This window comes from Schistocerca piceifrons, chromosome 10, assembly GCF_021461385.2.
Source record: "Schistocerca piceifrons isolate TAMUIC-IGC-003096 chromosome 10, iqSchPice1.1, whole genome shotgun sequence".
In the NCBI taxonomy this organism is placed as follows: Eukaryota; Metazoa; Arthropoda; class Insecta; order Orthoptera; family Acrididae; genus Schistocerca; species Schistocerca piceifrons.
In genome coordinates, this window is record NC_060147.1 from 33,840,172 (window position 1) to 33,858,175 (window position 18,004).

At 45.8% G+C, this 18,004-nt stretch overlaps 1 protein-coding gene across 1 annotated transcript in view; it reads left to right on the forward strand.

The window, feature by feature from the left end:
• LOC124719082 (ubiquitin carboxyl-terminal hydrolase 29-like) overlaps positions 1–18,004 on the forward strand; it is a 433,479-nt gene that overhangs the window by 251,086 nt on the left and 164,389 nt on the right. The window lies entirely within an intron of this gene.

The window sequence follows — 18,004 nt, forward strand, 5'->3', positions numbered from 1 at the left end:
AGGACGCATTCGGATGTGCATAGCAATGTAGGAAAACCCATGTAGCGTGTGTAGACACATCCGCAGCACCTGAGGAACGGCGTAGCAGGACATGTATACACGCCCACAACAATGAAAGGGTGAAGTATGTTGTTCGAAGCGTCATCCAAGTCAGGAGAATGAGCACTATAATAATAATAATAATAATAATAATAATAATAATAATAATAATAATAATAATGATTTTATTGTCTTTAGGCCATTACAGCAATTGACAACGTCAAATGAAGATACAATTTATAATACAGTGTGATAAGGTATTGACTACTGAAATATTTTAGCTTATATTTCAATAAATGTACAGTGGGTCATCTGTTGGATTACTGCATTTTACAGTTGAAGAATTCATTGATATCATAGAACGAGTGGGCAATAAACCATTCGTGCAGTCTTTCTTTGAATGGCTTTCAGGAAGATCCTGTATAGCATGTGGCAGCTTATTAAGTAGTTTGTGCCCTGTGACTTCATAGCTATTTATTGGTTTTTATAATCTGTGGTAAGGCGTGTATATGTGTTGGATGCTTCTTGTGTTGTAACAATGTGCATTTTCTCTACGTTTCACATCTCGTAGGTTCTTCTTCGTTAAGATTAAGACATTGTATATATAGGGGTTTGTTACTGTCATAATTTTTTATTTAGTAAATAAGGGTTTTTTGTTTAGTAAATAAGGGTTTGCAGTGTGCCTTATGTGAAGAATTTGTAATTATCCTAATGGCTTTCTTCTGCAATAATAGGATGTTATGTATATGACCACTGTTACCCCACAAGATAATGCCATGGGAATTATACTTTGGGGAAACGCAAAATAAGATGATCTGATATATGTCTTAATATAAATAAATTACTCTAGATAGCTTACTACTTATATAGTTTACATGTTGGCCCCAGGATAACTTTTCGTCTAAATAAACTCCCAGGAATTTAACAGAACTAGGGTCATCAGATAGTGGCTTGTCTCTTAGAATGAAGATTATCTGCTGAGTTTTATTTTCATTTAGCAGGAAATCATTAGCTCTGAACCAATATGCTGCGTGAGTGAGTGTATTTTCAGCACAGGTTTTAAGATCATTAAGATTGTTACTGCTATGAAGAAAAGTCGTATCATCTGCATACAATACAGTGGCGGATCTAATAAACGAGGGGATTTCATTGATCATTATCAGAAACAGTCATCCCAGCGCTTCTTGGCCAAACACAGGGCTATTCTAAATGATGGAGCCGTTTTCAAAATTTCGTATGCATTGAAGTACAAATCCAAAATGAACAACATTTATACCAATGAAACGAGGAATTTTCAAAGTTTTTGGCTGGTGGCGGCGGGCGGGCGGGCGGTGATGGTTTCAGAAGCGGCCGGTAGAGTTCGCGCGGCAATAGGGCCGTCATTCCGTTTCACTGTCAGTTGTGAGTGGGATGGGGAGTGTGGAGCACAAGGTTATGTGCATTCTTGAGTTTGCAGAAACTGAGTCGCAAATTTCAGTGCAGCGGACATTTCGTACCAAATTCGGTATTCGACCACCAACTCGCAAAAGCATTAGCCGCCGGTTTAAGCAATTGAAACAGACTGGGAGTGTGTGCAAAGGAAAAAGCACAGGCCGCGTGTGTCAGAGGGTGATGTCCGACGGATTAGAGAAAGTTCTGTGCGCAGTCCCAGTAAGTCCACCAATAGAGCCAGTCGAGAACTTGGAATATCCCAACCAACTGTATGGAAACTTCTGAGACGGCGTTTGCTGTACAAGCTCCACCGATTAGAACTCGTGCAGGCTGTCAACCCCAATGAGAAAGAGAATAGTGTCGCATTTTGTGTTTATGTGCTAGCAAAGATGGAGGATGACGCGTTTCAGCGTGTAATTTTTAGCGATGAAGCGACGTTCCACCTTAGTGAAAAAGTCGAAAGACCCAGTGTTCACATATGGGGTTTGGAAAATCCACATTCACCATTGCAACACCAAAGAGACTCACTGAAGATCAATGTGTTCTGTGCTGTATTCCGTACAAAGGTTTACTGTCCATTTTCCTGAGTGGAAAGAACTGTAATAGGACTCACATACCTGGACATGTTGGAACAATGTCTGTTCCCTCAAGCTATCGAAGATTTCCAGGACTTCATTTTCCAGCAGGATGGAGCTCTGCCCCATTGGCACCGTGATGTACGAGGCTCTTTAAATGAATCTCTTTCTCAGCGCTGGGTTGCTTGCAGGGGACTTGAGAACCTGGCTCTGCACTTCTGGCCTCTGAGACCTCCTGATCTCACAACCTGTGACTATTTCCTATGGGATTATGTGAAGGAAGGTGTTTACGTCCCGCCTCTACCGACCACTCTGAACGATCTGCAGAACTGGATCACTGCTGCCGTGCACTCAGCAACAGCAGATACTCTTTCGTGTGTGTGGGTCGAGTTTGGCGACCACGTCGATGTTTGCCATGCAGCCAGCGGTGGCCACATTGAACATTTATAACATTTCTAGTTATTAAATAATTGTTAAAAATAATTAATTGCAAATTATAACAAATTATTAAATTTATTAAATTGATATCAAGCATTATGGAAAAAAACTCTGAAAGTTCTTTTCATTGGTATAAAGCTTGTTCATTTTGGATTTGTACTTGAATAAATATGAAGTTTCGAAAATCATTTAGAATAGCCCTGTATAATGTTGCATGGCTGAATACTACAGGTAAATTTAACACCATAATATACACTATCTGATCAAAAGTATCCACACATCTCTGTGCAATGCAGAATGGACCACTAAATGTCATGAGAGGCAGACCCACCACCACGAAAGGAGGCGGGCAGCATCGTGTTGTCAGTACAGTAGCAGTCGCAGTAGAAGTGGCTGGTCAGGAGAAGCCGGCTGGAGTGGCCGAGCAGTTCTAGGCGCTTCAGTCTGGAACCGCGCGACCGCTATGGTCGCAGGTTAGAATCCTGCCTTGGGCATGGATGTGTGTGATGTCCTTGGTTTAAGTAGTTCTAGGGGACTGATGACCTCAGCTGTTAAGTCCCATAGTGCTCAGAGCCATTTGAACCATTTGGTAAGGAGAGGTGTGTTACTTCGATCATGGACTAATTGCTGGATGTCAAACGACTAACAAGTCCATCGTGGACATTTGAACCCTTCTAAAGCTGCCCGAGTCGACTGTCGCTGATGTGATCGTGGAGTCGAAACGCAAAGGAACGACCACAGCTAAACCACGAAGACACACACCTTGTGCACTCGCAACAGACAGTCGAGCATTGCATAGGGTGGTTGTAGAAAATACCGTGAAATCAGCAAACGGAATCATTCGTGAGCTACAGAGTACTGCCAGCAGTCCAGCTAGTATGGTGAGTGTGCCTAGGGAGTTGAAAAGAATGGAGTACAATGGTCGTAGACCTCCTCGTAAGCTGCACACTCGTGTAGTCAGTGCTAAGCGACACCTGAAGAGATGTTAACAACGACGCCACTGGACAGCGGATGACTGGAAATGAGTGGTTAGGAATTATGAATGATGCTTCCAATGGAATCTGTTGGGAGGGTTTCGGTTTGACGTATGTCTGGAGAGCGTTACCTGCCATTGTGTGTTGTGCCAACAGTGAAGTACGAAAGAGGTTGTAGGTCTTGTTGTTAAGAGTATGGTCTCCTTATTGTGCTTAAGAAAACGATAAATGCAGAAGGATATGAACACATTTAATAACATTTTGTGCTGCATGCAGTAGAGGAACAGTCACAAGACGATGACTGTATCGGCATGACGGTACGCCCTGTTATAAAGCAACATCAGTGAGGCAATGGTTTGTGGACAATTTTAGAAATTTGTGGTAAGTTCCTATGGGACCAAACTGCTGAGGTCATCGGTTCCTAGGCTTATACACTACTTAACCTAACTTACACTAAGGACAACACACCCACCCATGCCCGAGGGAGGACTTGAACCTCCAATGGGGGCATCTGCGCAAACTGTGGCAAGGCGTTTAAGACCGCGCGACTACCCCGCGCAGCCATCTTTGGGACGATTTAGAACATAGAATTTGCTGCAGACTCCAGCGTCCAACATCGGTACCTTCTCTCGTTTCAGATCTTCCTCCACAGACATCTCATTGAAAGTGTTCCCAGCAGAGTTCCCGTCATAATTTATCTCCAATGACTGGTGTCTGGATACTTTCGATCAGATTGTGTATGTACTTTTATGTGCCTTTCATTGGTACTTAGTTTTTTCCACGTGATGACAAGAAATATGCCTAATACACACAAATGTGTACACACACACACAAACCCACACGAGGGCGTGGCGAAAAGTAATGCCACTGAATTTTTCATGTGAAACTTTTAATAATCAACAGCCTCAGTTACACAGATTACCTAGACTTACCTAGGTTTCAGCCGGGATAACCAAGCCTTCTTCAGAATAAAAGTAACTACCGTTTGTCCATAGTGGACATCGTCAAGCTAAAACTGCAATTCCATAAATTATCGTCATACTGTAAAAACTTACCTGAAACTGCCTCGGCCCCACTTCGTGACCGCGATGCGGCGGCCACGAGTACCATTTGTCTACTATGGACAAACGGTAGTTACTTTTATTCTGAAGGAGGTTGGGTTATCCCGACTGAAACCTAGGTAAGTCTAGGTAATCTGTGCAACTGGGGCTGTTGATTTTTAAAATTAATATTTATACAGTTACTGACAGGGCTGCGAAATGTTGAAACTTTGCCCGCATCTCGTGGTCGTGCGGTAGCGTTCTCGCTTCCCACGCCCGGGTTCCCGGGTTCGATTCCCGGCGGGGTCAGGGATTTTCTCTGCCTCGTGATGACTGGGTGTTGTGTGATGTCCTTAGGTTAGTTAGGTTTAAGTAGTTCTAAGTTCTAGGGGACTGATGACCACAGATGTTACGTCCCATAGTGCTCAGAGCCATTTGAACCATTTTGTTGAAACTTTTAAAGCTTTTTAAATAAAACAAACTTTCCAGAATGAAATTTTCACTCTGTAGCGTAGTGCGCGCTGGTATGAAATTTCTTGGCAGATTAAAACTGTGTGCTGGACCACGACTCGAACTCAGGACCTTCCCTTTTCGCAGGCAATTGCTCTACCACCTCAGATACTCAAGCACGACTCATGACCCACCATCAGAGCATGTACCTGTGAAAAGCAAAGGTCCCGAGTTCGAATCTCGATCCGGCGCATAGCTTTTATTTTGTCAGGAAATTCCAAAATAAACTTTGTTATTATAGTCACCATGGCGACAACCGAGCGATGTGGCGCAGTGGTTAGCACACTGGACTCGCATTTGGGAGGACGACTGTTCAAACCGACGTCCGGACACCATGATTCAGGTTTTCCGTGATTTTCCTAAATTGCTTCACGCAAATGCCAGGATGGTTCGTATGAAAGCGCACAGTGACTTCCTTCCCCATCTTTCTCTAGTCTGACGGTGCCTATGACCTCGCTGTTTGGTCCCCTCCCCCAAATCAGCAATGGCGACAAACACATTCCTGCCGACGGGAGACCAGTTAGTTGATATCGTTATTGTGGAATGTTTCACATCATTGACGGAGCAACAATCTCACCTCTGCTTGCATCACGTTATCACGATCAAATTGAAATACAGGGTGTCTGCAATGGGACTCCAACATTTGAAGTCATAAAATCTGAGGAGAAACACAATTTATTGACGAACAAATACAGGGAAATCATACAACACCTCATCAACTTTTCGTACACAGGTGGACGGTTCAGTACACTTGAACATGGGCGCCACGGGTAGCGCGAAGAATATCAAGTCTATAATCGATTTCGTGCCATGTGTTGCGGAGCATCTGTTCTGTGACAGAGTTGATGACAATTCGTATGCGCTGTTTCAAGTCTTGCATGTCCTTTACTGGTGCAGCGTATACCTGGTCTTTCATATAACCCCACAAGAAAAAATCGAGGGGGGGGGAAGTTATGTTGGACGGAAGTGGTGGCCAAGGAATTGGACCTTTACGGCCAATCCATTGTTGCGGGAATGTGTCATTTAAAAATTTTCGGACATCAAGGCTCCAATGGGGTGGCGCACCATCCTGTTGAAACATCACATTTGGCTGCAGGTCTGTTATCTGTGGCATGGCAAATTGTTCCAACATGTCCAGGTAGATGGCTCTATCCACAGTCGGCTCCTGAAAGAAAAACGGCCCAACAATGCGATTTATCATCGAACCACACCACACATTAACTTTTGGACTGTCGCGCGTGTGTTCCCTAGGCGCATGTGGATTTTCGGACCCCCAAATACGTACATTGTGACGATTGACAGCCCCTGACACCTGAAAGGTTGTCTCGTCAGTAAATGTCACGCGCGATAAAAATGTCTCGTCCGCGGCAGTGCTATCTAACGTGACACGTGCAAATTCTTCTCGCTTTGGTCGATTATCAGGCTTGATTTCTTGCACAACCTGCACTTTATATTTGTACAAAGATAATCGCTGATGACGCACTTTGTGCACTGTTGAACGTTTCATATGAAATTCTCGTGCTGCCTGTCACACTGACTTCTGTGGACGTTGTTGGAATGCCCCCCACACATGTTCCACACAATGATCGCTGATCCCGGCTTACCACCACCATGCTCTTTCGCAACACTCCCAGTAGCCAAAAACTGCTCACACCACTTCTTTATAGTCTCGAACGACGGGGGCGCTTTGTTGGAAACTCGACGAAAGTTTTTTTGCACTTGGGTCACCGATTTTGTCTCTGCATACCACCAGACCACTTGTGCACGCTCCCTCATACCCTGCACTTTGCTAAAACAATTGATTGCAGCTCCACTATGGCCACTTGGCGTATCAAATTTGCACACCACAAACTTGTTGAGCTGCTCTGTCTGGCCCCTTCAGGATTCACAGGTCCACCATCTGGAATGAGAAAGATATAGGATATTAAAATATTGGAGTCTCATTGTGGACACCCTGTACTGGAAGATTTTCTTTATTTTTGGAAACAGACGAAAATCTGTTGTGGCCAAGTTGGGACTGTATGGAGGATGATAGATTTGTAGGCGCCCCGGTGGTCCCGGTCGCCTACGGTGGACTGGAAGCCGAGCGGTGACCACTCCAGTTGACAGGATGCTAGGAAATGACTGTGGACGCGGCAGAAACGCCAAAGAAACATTATTAATTCATAACACCTTTATTCCTGCCGAGTACAATGTGACGTGGTGATATCAACGACCTTCCCCGAGTCCTCGCTGACTCGGAGCGATGACACCAGCTCCTGGCTGCACCAGTCTTGCTAGCGCAGCGCCTCGTGCTGTGATGTAGCAGTGGAACACCCTTACTTCGGCCGCGCGTGGCTGGCAGCGCCCAGCTGAGCGGCGGCTCGGCTGCGGACAGCAGGCCGCTGCGTGTTGGAGGCTCCGGGTTGGAGTCCCGGCGCTGTCGGCACAAAAAGCGTTCTCGTAGTGCCGAGTGTACTCTATCCCACCCCATCTTCTTCCCTACTCCTCCTGGTGGCTTGTCCGCAGAGGACGGGTGGAACGGGCTGCAGTCCCCCCCAGCGTCATCAGCTCAACCGGTTGTGACGGTAGATGCACAGGGCCTAGGCCCCGCACGAACTCGACGACGGCTCACTGGTGTGGTCAGCATTGGCGGCGAACGAGTCTGCCGCAATGTCTGCTTATCCTGGGTTGATGATTGACAGCGGCAGCAGAGAGGACCAGAGCTGGTATTGTCCCCTCACACCTGCTGCTGGATGGGCCGCCTTTACGAGGTGCATTCAAGTTCTAAGGCCTCCGATTTTTTTTTCTAATTAACTACTCACCCGAAGTCGATGAAACTGGCGTTACTTCTCGACGTAATCGCCCTGCAGACGTACACATTTTTCACAACGCTGACGCCATGATTCCATGGCAGCGGCGAAGGCTTCTTTAGGAGTCTGTTTTGACCACTGGAAAATCGCTGAGGCAATAGCAGCACGGCTGGTGAATGTGCGGCACGGAGAGTGTCTTTCATTGTTGGAAAAAGCCAAAAGTCACTAGGAGCCAGGTCAGGTGAGTAGGGAGCATGAGGAATCACTTCAAAGTTGCTATCACGAAGAAACTGTTGCGTAACGTTAGCTCGATGTGCGGGTGCGTTGTCTTGGTGAAACAGCACACGCGCAGTCCTTCCCGGACGTTTTTGTTGCAGTGCAGGAAGGAATTTGTTCTTCAAAACATTTTCGTAGGATGCACCTGTTACCGTAGTGCCATTTGGAACGCAATGGGTAAGGATTACGCCCTCGCTGTGCCAGAACATGGACACCATCATTTTTTCAGCACTGGCAGTTACCCGAAATTTTCTTGGTGGCAGTGAATCTGTGTGCTTCCATTGAGCTGACTGGCGCTATGTTTCTGGATTGAAAAATGGCATCCACGTCTCATCCATTGTCACAACTGACGAAAAGAAAGTCCCATTCGTGCTGTCGGTCGTTGCGCGTCAACATTGCTCGGCAACATGCCACACGGGCAGCCGTGTGGTCGTCCGTCAGCATTCGTGGCACCCACCTGGATGACACTTTTCGCATTTTCAGGTCGTCATGCAGGATTGTGTGCACAGAACCCACAGAAATGCCAACTCTGGAGGCGATCTGTTCAACAGTCATTCGGCGATCCCCCAAAACAATTCTCTCCACTTTCTCGATGATGTTGTCAGACCGGCTTGTGCGAGCCCGAGGTTGTTTCGGTTTGTTGTCACACAATGTTCTGCCTTCATTAAACTGTCGCACCCACGAACGCACTTTCGACACATCCATAACTCCATCACCACATGTCTCCTTCAACTGTCGATGAATTTCAATTGGTTTCACACCACGCAAATTCAGAAAACGAATGATTGCAAGCTGTTCAAGTAAGGAAAACATCGCCATTTTAAGTATTTAAAACAGTTCTCATTCTCGCCGCTGGCGGTAAAATTCCATCTGCCGTACGGTGCTGCCATCTTTGGGACGTATTGACAATGAACGCGGCCTCATTTTAAAACAATGCGCATGTTTCTATCTCTTTCCAGTCCGTAGAAAAAAATCAGAGACCTTAGAACTTGAATGCACCTCGTACTGCAACATCTCCTTAATAAAGATTAACATGTCGATCACCGAGCTGAGCGCTACGCAGCGACCCAGTACACGTCTAACTGTAAGTCTAACTGCGAGTGCCTTGTTGCCATCAAAGCTGGCGTATTTAAAGGAAGCACGAGCGACGTCCTGACGTCATGCTCGTTTGCAGTGAATGCGTTCATTCCACTTATACTGCTGATTCATCTGTTGTACTCGTCCCTTAGGTATTCTTGCGACAGAGTTGTGTGTTGTTACGGCAGACTTACGCGAAGTTATGAAATGCCGTACAGCTGACGCTATACCTATGTCTTGCACTCTACGAAAGTCTCCGTCTAAGACAAACCCGTGTGCTAAGCAATTCTCTCTCGCCTGTTGTGTGTAACCTGGCCATTGCCCCTGCGTGACGACACATTCCGATACATGTGCAATCCTCTCACCTCTTCGCTAACATACTGCCTCTGTCTCTCGGCATAGGCAACGAAAATTTGACAATATTCCACGTTTCCAACTCTTTACTATGACAGTGAACCCAAAGCATCGGATTGCTGCAGATGTCACAGTACATGCACGTGCTCTCACATTGTCATGCTGAAGGACAGGGTGCTCCATGTGTGGACGGACTCTTCAAATTCGTGCTTCCTGTTTGAGGGTCCCAGGATAGCGTGCAGACTTTGTTGGTGCCTTTAACCATGAAATGCAAATGCACCGCACCTCGAACATTTCAGAACACTGTAAGCATGACATTGAGGGCATGATCTTGAACTTATTTTGGCGTTGGTGATCCTTTGTGGTGGATCTCCATTGATGTTCTCGCATTTCTGGGGGTCAAAATTGTGAACCCGGCTTTCATCTACATCTACATCCATACTCTGCAGGCCACCTTATGGTGTGTGGCGGAGGGTATCTTGAGTACCTCTATCGGTTCTCCCTTCTATTCCAGTCTTGTACTGTTCGTGGAAAGAAGGATTGTCGGTATGCCTCTGTGTGGGCTCTAATCTCTCTGATTTTATCCTCGTGGTCTCTTCGCGAGATATACATAGGAGGGAGCAATATACTGCTTGACTCCTCGGTGAAGGTATGTTCTCAAAACTTCAACAAAAGCCCGTACCAAGCTACTAAGCGACTCTCTTGCAGAGTCTTCCACTGGACTTTATCTACCATCTCCGTAATGCTTTCGCGATTACTAAGTGATCCTGTAACGAAGCGTGCTGCTCTCCGTTGGATCTTCTCTATCTCTTCTATCAACCCTATCTGGTACGGATCCCACACTGGTGAGCAGTATTCAAGCAGTGGGCGAACAAGTGTACTGTAACCTACTTCCTTTGTTTTTGGGTTGCATTTCCTTAGGATTCTTCCAATGAATCTAAGTCTGGCATCTGCTTTACCGACGATCAACTTCATATGATCATTCCATTTTAAAACACTCCTAATGCCTACTCCCAGATAATTCACGGAATTAACTGCTTCCAGTTGCTGACCTACTATATTGTAGCTAAATGATAAAGGATCTTTCTTTCTATGTATTCACAGCACATTACACGTGTCTACATCGAGATTCAATTGCCATTCCCTGCACCGTGCGTCAATTCGTCTCAGATCCTCCTGCGTTTCAATACAATTTTCCATTGTTACAACCTCTAGATATACTGCAGCATCATCCGCAAAAAACCCTAGTGAATTTCCGATGTTATCCACAAGGTCATTTATCTACACTCCTGGAAATGGAAAAAAGAACACATTGACACCGGTGTGTCAGACCCACCATACTTGCTCCGGACACTGCGAGAGGGCTGTACAAGCAATGATCACACGCACGGCACAGCAGACACACCAGGAACCGCGGTGTTGGCCGTCGAATGACGCTAGCTGCGCAGCATTTGTGCACCGCCGCCGTCAGTGTCAGCCAGTTTGCCGTGGCATACTGAGCTCCATCGCAGTCTTTAACACTGGTAGCATACCGCGACAGCGTGGACATGAACCGTATGTGCAGTTGACGGACTTTAAGCGAGGGCGTATAGTGGGCATGCGGGAGGCCGGGTGGACGTACCGCCGAATTGCTCAACACGTGGGGCGTGAGGTCTCCACAGTACATCGATGTTGTCGCCAGTGGTCGGCGGAAGGTGCACGTGCCCGTCGACCTGGGACCGGACCGCAGCGACGCATGGATGCACGCCAAGACCGTAGGATCCTACGCAGTGCCGTAGGGGACCGCACCGCCACTTCCCAGCAAATTAGGGACACTGTTGCTCCTGGGGTATCGGCGAGGACCATTCGCAACCGTCTCCATGAAGCTGGGCTACGGTCCCGCACACCGTTAGGCCGTCTTCCGCTCACGTCCCAACATCGTGCAGCCCGCCTCCAGTGGTGTCGCGACAGGCATGAATGGAGGGACGAATGGAGACGTGTCGTCTTCAGCGATGAGAGTCGCTTCTGCCTTGGTGCCAATGATGGTCGTATGCGTGTTTGGCGCCGTGCAGGTGAGCGCCACAATCAGGACTGCATACGACCGAGGCACACAGGGCCAACACCCGGCATCATGGTGTGGGGAGCGATCTCCTACACTGGCCGTACACCACTGGTGATCGTCGAGGGGACACTGAATAGTGCACGGTACATCCAAACCGTCATCGAACCCATCGTTCTACCATTCCTACCCCGGCAAGGGAACTTGCTGTTCCAACAGGACAATGCACGTCCGCATGTATCCCGTGCCACCCAACGTGCTTCCACAGGACTACATCCAGCATCTCTACGATCGTCTCCATGGGAGAATAGCAGCCTGCATTGCTGCGAAAGGTGGATATACACTGTACTAGTGCCGACATTGTTCATGCTCTGTTGCCTGTGTCTATGTGCCTGTAGTTCTGTCAGTGTGATCATGTGATGTATCTGACAACAGGAATGTGTCAATAAAGTTTCCCCTTCCTGGGACAATGAATTCACGGTGTTCTTATTTCAATTTCCAGGAGTGTATATTGTGAATAGCAACGGTCCTACGACACTCCCCTGCGGCACACCTGAAATCACTTTTACTTCGGAAGACTTGTCTCCATTGAGAATGACATGCTGTGTTCTGTTATCTAGGAACTGTTCAGTTGAATCACACAATTGGTCTGATAGTCCATATGCTCTTACTTTGTTCATTAAACGACTGTGGGGAACTGTATCAAACGCCTTGCGGAATGGCCCTCTGAGTCTCATGGATGAATAGCTCGAGCTGGGTTTCATACGATCGTCTTCTTCGAAACCCATGCTGATTCTTACAGAGTAGATATCTAGTTTCCAGAAAAGTCATTATACTCGAACATAATACATGTTCCAAAATTCTACAAGTGATCGATGTTAGAGATATAGGTCTATAGCTCTGCACATCTGTTCGACGTCCCTTCTTGAAAACGAGGATGACCTGTGCCCTTTTACAATCCTTTGGTACGCTACGCTCTTCTAGAGACCTACGGTACACCGCTGCAAGAAGGGGGGCAAGTTCGTTCGCATACTCTGTGTAAAATCGAACTGGTATCCCATCAGGTCCAGCGGCCTTTCCTCTTTTGAGCAATTTTAATTGTATCTCTATCCCTCTGTCATCTATTTTGATAGCTACCATTTTGTCATCCGTGCGACAATCTAGAGAGGGGACTACAGTGCAGTCTTCCTCTGTGAAACAGCTTTGGAAAAAGACATTTAGTATTTCAGCCTTTAGTCTGTCATCCTATGTCATCAGCTGTCACAATGTTGTTAAGGAACCGATCGTCTTTACGCTCTAAATGCAAAAGAAATTGTTGACAGATTTCCAGTATCCTCTGTTTCATGTTGGGAGTGAGGATTCGAGGCACCCACCGTGCACACAGTTTTCTGTTCTGCAGTGATGGTCTGTACATGGTCTCTTGATATGCCCCACTTAATTCAGGGCTGGGTCTGTGTATCTGATGATTTTTTTCCAATGAGTTCATGAACTGATTCCAATGAGTCTCATCGGTTCCCGTACGCGATTGCCATTCCGAGCTCTGTCACAAACGTTGAGGTTAGCACCACCGCTTCCTTCAATATTAGCTCAAACAACCAAACATCGCACATTGCTGATGTCAGTACAATTATCACCATGCAAAGCTTTCATCCTTCAATTGGAGGCACATTTTCTGTGGTCAGAAACTACAGGGTGGTGCACGAAAGGTGTTACCATTTTGTTTTTGAATATAAACTTTATTGTCAATACAATCTGAAAGGAACATATACTACAATGAAGAGCCGTCCATGGAGATTTGTTCTAACTCAGCACATGCTCAGTATGTCCACCATTTCGTTTCCAAACTTCCTTCAAACGAACACTGAAGTTCGTGATTAACCTACGGCACATGTCTTCCATAATTTCACTGCAAGCTTGAAGAATAAGTCTTCTGAGCTCCATTAAATCACATGGACGTTTCGGGAAAATTTTTTTCCTTTAGGTACCCCCAAAGAAAAAAGTCACACGGATTGAGGTCTGGACTTTTGGGGGGCCCATTTTGTCCGTCATTGAAGCGACCTGGAAACCCGAGTGAAATGATCTGCATGTCGAAATGCTCGTGTAAAAACTCCAACTCAGTGTTTGCAGTATGTGACCTTGCTCCATGTTGCATGAACGACTGCGTGTTGAAGGGCAAGGCAGTAGCAAGAAGCTGTGGAATGAAGCTATTGCGAAGCATGCTCAAATAATGCTCGCTGTTCACAGTTTCTTCAAAGAGAAACGGTCCAATAAGTCCATGACTGGAAATTGCTGCCCACGCTGTAATCCTTGCAGCATAATGTTGTTGTTCATGAAGCCTTTGTGTGTTTTCAGTGGCCCAAAAGCGTACATTTTGTTTGTTAACCACCCGTCTAAATGAAAATGCACCTCATCTGAAAACCAAACGTTGTTGAGTGTTTCTTCCCTATTCTCCGCCCACTGAGCAAACTCTGCTGCTTGTGGTCTTCAGTGAGCTTTTGTGCAGAGGCCATCTTGTATGGGTACATGTCGAGGTCACTTTTAAGAATGCGTTGAACGGAGCGTCTGGATATTCGCAGTTGCACTGCTGCCATTCTACACGATTTCCTGGGACTTCTCTGTACAGCAACACATACCGCTTCCATATTCTCCGGTGAACAAACAGGCTTAGGCCGAGATCTCTTCACTTCCAATACTGTTCCTTCCTGCACAAATTTGTCATACAACCTGTGGATGGTCTTCTTGCAAGGGACCCATCGTGTGTTAAACTGTTGTCGAAAATGCCTCTGGGTCACAACAAGGCTTTTCGTTTCATGAAAAAGTAACACAATTGCCGATCGTTGCTGTGTCGTCAGTCTTCCATTGTCAGCCATTGCTGCTTACTAGTCTCCTAGCGGCAGTATAGTGAATTATACGCCATTTCGTAACTCATTTGTTTTCCCAAGCTCAGCTGTTATTGCTGTAGAGATCCCAGCGGGATATCTAACGTGCGTCGTAAATTGTGAAAGAAACAATTGGTAACACATTTCGTGCGCCACTCTGTAGATTACAGCACGGTGCTTTTCGCGCACCGACATAGTTACGTTACACACCACCATGTAACACACCAAAAGAAAAGGCACTGGTGCTGGTTCTCGCAGTGTGGCTTCAGTTGCCAGAGACTGTGTGTGTGTGTGTGTGTGGGGGGGGGGGGGTTTCTTAACAAAAGCCTTGCTGTCTGGAAGCTTATTTGTGACACTTTTTTTGTTTTGCCTGGCTGCTACTCCACATCTCTGCTATATAGTGAGTGGCAACTATCCCTTTCATAATATTGTTACAGTCCATCCTGGATTTTCCATTGTTTTATTAACTCATTTTTAAAGTGATTAAAAGTGCAAAGTGCTTTTAAACATGATAGCTTGATTCTTAAAGAATCAGTAGTGGAGAGAGAGATTATTGCTCGTCCCTAACTCGCTCATCTTTCGCATTGTCAGTGCAATCCAGGTGCCAAAGTGACTGAGTGAAGAACACTTGCATCAGCATCTGAGCATCTGTCAGCAGCTGCTGGACGGTAATGCTTATGAGGATGAAATGTTTTTAAAGTAGATCATCTATGGAGATAAAAAATGGAGTCATTACTTTAAACCAGGGAGCAAACACTAGAACCTGGAATGGGAATGCCCCAGATCTCCAACCACAATGAAATTCCAGGCTGAACTCTGCAGGGAAATGTGATTCTTCAGGTCCTCAGGGTGCACATGTGGCTATTCCATAATATTGCCTGGAAAAGAGTCAGTGCGATATCCTTTTCAACAACATGAAGCTTGCAATTGGAAACTAATGCCGAGGCCTAATGTCAAACGGCAGCCTTTTTTTGCGTGACAACATTTGTTTGCATAAGGCCATCCAATCATTCAGATTCTTCAGAATGTGCATCCCACTACAGTTGCCTCAGCCCATGGATTTCGATTTATGAGGGGACACTGAAAGAAACTAGAATAACATTGCCAAGTGCGGAGCTTGTCTAGTATGCATTTATGCCGCTAGCCATGTGTAGCGCAACTCATTGCCAGTTCTGTGCCGCCTGTGTTGTCAACCTGCCTTGTTCTGTCTATATGCACAGTAGTTGTTTTTGCCAACGCTGGTTTGTCCTTGTTTCATTTTGTATGATGGCAAATTTAAGTGAACAACATGTAGCTGTGAAATTTTGTTTTCTATTGAGTAAGAATGTTGCTTGAACTGTTTTAATGTTGAAAACATCTTAGCAAGATGACACTATAGGAAAAACTCAAGTACAGGGTGAAAAGTATTTAAACCGGCAAACTCTGTGAGGTTGTAGGGGACATCAAAACAAATATTTTTCCCTAATGTCATTTTTTCCTATGAGGATTACTTAAACAGGTGGAGGCCGTATTACGCTCTTCAGTTGTTAGAGACCGTATTACGATCTTCAGTTGTTAGAGGGCGTATTACGGTCTACAGTTGTAGGCAACTGCTGTCCACCAGTGTAGTAGTGCATTGTCTCTGTTTACTAGTAGAGCGATACTCCTGCAGTGGGTGCACTGATATGGTTGGTGCGTACTACGTAGCACACCACAACGGACGGGCTGCACAGCGGGCTTATCAACAATATCCTAATTGCCGTATCCCGCATCATACAACCTTTGCTGCTGTGTACCAACGTCTGCGTGAGACCGGGTCATTTAGCGGATTACCTGGACAGGGACGCCGTCGCACGGTAAGAACGCTGCAATTTGAAGGAGCTGTCTTGCAGCATGTGGAGCGGGATCCTTCAATCAACACTCGTGCAATTGCACGCAACATGGGGACGAATCAGACGAATGTAAGAACTGTCCTTAGAGAGCAGTTGTTACATCCATTTCACTTACAGCATGTCCACAACCTGGAACCAGTTGATTGTTCACCCAGAGCACAGTTTTCGCAGTGGTACCTGGAACAGTGTGAAACGCATCCTACATTTCCATCCTCTGTGTTGTTTACCGATGAAGCAACTTTCGGGCGTGATGGAGTCTTCAACATGCACAATTCGCATGTTTGGAGTGAGGATAACCCACATGCCACAGTTACTAGCGCTCACCAGTGCGGTTCTTTGTTAATTTGTGGGTCGGTGTTGTTGGGGACTGTTTAATTTGGCCGGACCTGCTACCTAGGCCATTAAATGGGAAGCTATACTACAGTTTTCTCACCAGAGCATTGCCAGAATTTCCGGAAGATGTCTCGCTCCCTACAAGACAACGAATGTGGTTCCAACATGACGGGGCGCTGTCAGATTTCAGTCGTCGTGTGCGTCGATTCCTGGACCGATGGTTTCCAGAAACACGGATTGGCAAAGGTGGTCCTATACCATGGCCTGCTCGATCCCCTGATATGCCCCACTGGACTTTTTTGTGTGGGGAGAGATGCACAATCTTGTTTACGCAACTCCTGTTGCATCTGAAGAGGATCTGGTTGCCCGGATAATAGCATTTTTGAAAATCTACTGTAACTGAAATTGGGTTGTGTTAATGTGTCGTCTCTTGGTCCCAAAAAAAAAAAAAAAAAAAAAAAGTGTTGGTTTAATTAATTTGCTGCCAGAGAAATCTTTCTCTACCAGTTTAAATACTTCTCATAGGAAGAAATGACATTAGGGAAAAATATTTGTTTTGATGTCCTCTACAACCTCCCAGAGTTTGTTGATTTAAATACTTTTCACCCTACACGAGTGGTTTACTCGATTTAAAAATGGCGACCTGTTGATTCATGACAAACCTTGTTCTGGACATCCGTCAACTGCCCGAATCGATGGAAAAATTGAAAAAATTGGGGAGCTTGCTATGCTCACACGCCGCCAACAGACAGTTGATCAGCTTCAGAGATTAGTTGGTTATCTTGGAGCTTGGTTCAGCGAATTTTAATGGAAGGTTTGGGAATGAAAAGGGTCCCTGCCAAGTTTGTTCCTCGGGTTCTTACTGACATTCAAAAGGATCGTCGATTTGGAACATGTTATGCTTTGTAACAACAGCTTGAAACTGATCCATGTTTTCTGTCGAAGATCATTACAGGTGATGAGTCATAGTGTTGTTGTTATGCCACAGAAACAAAGTAACAGTAAAGCCAATGGGAAATGTTATCCAGAAAAATGTTGTCAAATAAAACATCAAAACAATGCTGATTTGTTTTCTGATGGCAAGGGTGTAGTTCATTCAGGATTTGTTCTCCCAGGTTAGACGGTCAGTCAAACCTTTTATTTGAAAGTTTTAAGAAGATTGCGCAACAGTGTTCATAAAAAAAGACCCGGTTTGTGACAGACAGGAGACTGGCTGTTCCACCACAACAACGCACCTGCACACACAGCCATCTCTGTCAGACAGTTTTTGGCTAAAAATGGCATGGTCCCGCTACCTCACGCACGTTACTCGCCTGACCTGGCTCCTTGCGACTTTTTCTTGTTTCTACACATGAAAAGGGGCACAAAAGGACAGCG